Source organism: Vombatus ursinus, unplaced genomic scaffold, assembly GCF_900497805.2.
Source record: "Vombatus ursinus unplaced genomic scaffold, bare-nosed wombat genome assembly UNPS02003292.1, whole genome shotgun sequence".
NCBI classification, from domain to species: domain Eukaryota; kingdom Metazoa; phylum Chordata; class Mammalia; order Diprotodontia; family Vombatidae; genus Vombatus; species Vombatus ursinus.
In genome coordinates, this window is record NW_020943070.1 from 13355051 (window position 1) to 13358753 (window position 3703).

Below are 3703 nucleotides of genomic sequence, written 5' to 3' on the forward strand. Positions count from 1 at the left end.
GGCGGCGGCGGCGGCGGCCGCCCAGGAAGGCGGGAGCGAGAGGCATCGGCCTCGGCGGGGGGCGGTGTGTGCGCGCGCGTGGGATGATGCCACCCCTCCCCCTCCCCACACACACGCACACGCACACACACCCGACCCCACCGCGGCACGCGACGGCGACTCCCCCCCACCCCCAGACCCCCTCCCGCCCCTACCGTCCCGGAGCCCTACAACCGCAGCTCCGGCCACCCGCCTCCCCCTCCGAGCTGAGCCCGAGCGGCGGCAGGGGGGGTCACGGCGGAGGTCAAAGGGTAAAGGTCCTGCTCCCAGCAGCCTCCGCGGTTGATACGTCGCCATCTTGGATCCGCGGGACAAGAAAATTCATGCGGTGAGTTTTTGGCAATTTTTCGGAAGTCTGGCGGCGGGGCGCGCGGCGGGGGCGGCGGATCCGGGGTCCCCGCGAGGCGGGGGAAGGCTCCGGGGCCGGTCCGGTCGCGCCGGGGGTCTGTGGGCAGCGTCCCGGTCCGCCGCTTCCCGTTGCTTTTGTCTCGGCTCCAATCGAGAGAGGGAGAGAGAGCGGAGCGGGCGGGGAGGGGGGGCGGCGGTGGTGGAGGGAGGGAGGAGGGAGGGAGCGGGGGTGGGGGGTGGGGAGGGGGGGACGGGACGTAAAGCGTCGCTCGATCCGGCCCGCGGCGGCGGCGGCGGCGGCGGCGGCTCCGGCTCCGGCTCCGGCTCCCGAGCCCGAGCCTCCGAGGCCTGGGCCATCCGGCGGCGGCGGCAGCGGCAGCCGGGCTCCCGCTCCCCCAGGCGCCCGCCCGCCAGCTGGCGCGGACGAACCTCCGCGGGGGCTGCCGCTGCCGCTGCCGCCCCGACGAGAGGAGGAGGAGAAGGAGGAGGCGGAGGCGGCCGCGACTCGGCAGCCCGGGCCCGGCTCCGCTCCGGCGCCGCCTCCATCTCCTCCTGCTGCCGCTGCCGCTGCCGCCGTGTCGGGCCCAGTCGTCCGTCCGCCTTCCTGCTGCTGCTTGTGTCCGGAGGCAGCGTTGGGGGCTCGGAGGGTGGGTAACGGGCCTCGCTCGGGTCGCCTCCGGGCCCGAGGGCAGCGGGAGGGGGGTCATGATCGCGGTGGGAGGGGAGCGAAGGGGAGGGCAGGGCGCCCGGGATGGATGATGCTCCGGCCTTCCCGGAGCAGCCCGAGACCGAGCGAGCGAGCGCGGACCCCCTCCCGCCCCGAGCCTCGGCGCCCTGCTCGAGGGGCTCCCGCCGCCGCTGCCGTCTTGTCCATTTCCACTTCCGCTGGGGCCTCCCCGACTGCTCCGGTCTCCGGGCTCCCTTGAAAGTTTCAGCCAAAAGAGAGCCGAGAGGACGGGAGAGGCCCGTCAGGGAACCCGATGGAGGCCCTGGGGCTGGTCCAGGACCCCGCCTCCTGCAACCCCGCCTCCCCCTCTAGATAACTTCCGATGGGAAGTTTGTTTGCAGAAGCATTCCTTGGCTTTTAGATTTTGCCCTCCAAAAGAGGCCCCGTGGGGACTACTGTACCAACCAGATCGCCGAACATAGGAGATGCATCCTAATATCCCTTACCCGGGTGTACCGTCAGTCTCCTTGTCCTGGAAGTGCAAGGAGCCATCCCCACTTTCCATCATCCAGTAGATGGAGATCGACAATAGGATTCTGTTCCCATTCTTGATTGCTTGGAGCCTTTCATGCAAGTTAATTCTCCTGATACCTGTACTTAGGTTTCTGACTACACGGCATAAAAGACTGGAAGTTAAGTCCTTTGGCTTGTAACTGCAGAAGCATCTGCTCATGAAGAAGGCCTGCATAGGGTGGCTTAGAGTTGAACACATCTAGTGCCATTGCTAGACGTTTTGGAATCAGAAATTCAGTTCCACCATTAGCTTGCTTTTAAACAAGAACAGAAACAGACAGTAGTCAAGACTTTAAAAACCTTCTTTCCTGGGGTTTACTACTTAAAAGATTTCACAGTTTAGTTTGGTATAGTGTAGAGTTTGCTATATTTTATGATAGGTATTGCCAAAACACTCCAAAAATGGTAACAAAAGAGATGTTATTTGCAGTATTTGAAGGCATCTGTACCTTAATTTGAAGAGTTGATCAAGAATAAATATAAAAGGTTAATTTTTTGAGTATGTTTTAGTTTAGTTTAAGTGGCTCTTTTTAATGGTTGAAGGAAGGACATTTGTGTGCTCTGTACATTGTACCAGTCTCCTAGAGCAGTTGCCTTTAGTGTATATTTGGAAATTACGTTTAAGAGCCCAGCAAAGAAAGATCAGAATACACTTTTTGCAGCTAAGATTAATAAGAAAATTCTCTAAAGGTTTAAATTCAACATAACCTTTGTAGGATTACCTTTCACTCTTACTGGAAATTCTCTTTTATGAGATAAAGAATGATTCAGTAATGTTAGTAAATAGTTCAAATGTAAGTATTTAGTTTAATTTTCAATTTCATTATTTCCCTTCACTAAAAATTTCTTTTAATTTCTTAACAGGTTTTCAGGGTACCTTATTTACAATCATTTCTGTAAATTCCTTCCCATTTCAAAACAGGAAGTGAGTTGTAGTTCATATTTTTACATCTGTTCTGATGCTTCAGTAAATAAGTTAATTTAAGCATTTTTTTGGCAGACTCCTTTCATTCTGACTACTGTTTTCAGAGATGTCTGTAAACTACTTCTGATTTTTCTAGGGGGAGGGGGAGGTGAGAGTTTACTGTTTTCAACCAATCAACATAACCTTTCTATTTTCAGTTTCTGTGCCACTTAAGTTTCAAAGCAGACCACACCGAGGGAAAGATGAGGCTAGATATCATGGTAGAAATGTAGTATGGTGTAGTGAAAGGGCATTGGACCAGGATTCAGAAGCTTGGGTTCTTGGCCCCTCTTTCCTACTTTTTTAGATTCCTTGGAAGTTGGACAAGCCACTTAACCTCACAGAGCCTCAATTTCTTAATCTGTAAAATAAGATCATAACCTAGATCTTCGAGGTTCTGTGAGGATCAGTTGAGATGATATGTGAAGATATTCTCCAAGTTGTAAATAGCCATGCCAATATATGGTATTTTTGTTACCATATAAATAGGAGGGAATTGTCTTTTAAATCATTTGAATAAAGCTTCAGTTGCTGTTTAAAAAAGTGTAATAGCCAATTTATAATATGGGATATTTTTCTTTCATGAAGTGCTAGCACATAGCATAGAGTTCATAAGAAGTTAATGAACTTAGGACACCTATTTTTTTATTTTAGGACCCTGGAACAACCTGAGCATTCAAAACTTACCTTTAAAAAAAAAAAAGATGCTTCAGAGGTTTAAAGACCTAATGTACCTGAAAATATTCTTAAGGAAATAAGCAAATACTTGAGATTTTTAAATAGATTTCTTTAGAGGTATTTCTGAAGCCCAGATTTTTTTGCTTTTTATTTGTTTAGTAAATACTGTTATTAAAACATTTATTCTTAGTCAAAGTAAAGTGTTAAGTACCTATATATCAGTGGCTTTTCATAACTTTTTACCACTCATGGAAAGTCTTAAGTTGACCCTATTTAGTATCTGCTAATACACTTTATGGATTTCTAATGGCACAGAGTACATAATGTAAAGATATGTAATGATACAGATGTGTGAGTAAACTTTAATGCAGACTTTGTGTCTGGAGGATAATGTGTGCTGACAGGAAAAGGCTTTTGCACCTCTTTAAAAAAAA

General features: G+C 50.5%; 1 protein-coding gene across 3 annotated transcripts in view; it reads left to right on the top strand.

Annotated features, from left to right (window-relative positions):
- The first annotated feature begins 269 nt into the window (after window positions 1-269).
- The window catches only part of CNOT2 (CCR4-NOT transcription complex subunit 2), a 174141-nt gene continuing 170707 nt past the window's right edge, over window positions 270-3703 (top strand). For all 3 annotated transcript variants that reach the window (XM_027872728.1, XM_027872737.1, XM_027872744.1), the window contains exon 1: window positions 270-367. The gene's annotated coding sequence lies outside the window, so the exon portion shown is untranslated. The remainder of the gene's footprint in view (window positions 368-3703) is intronic.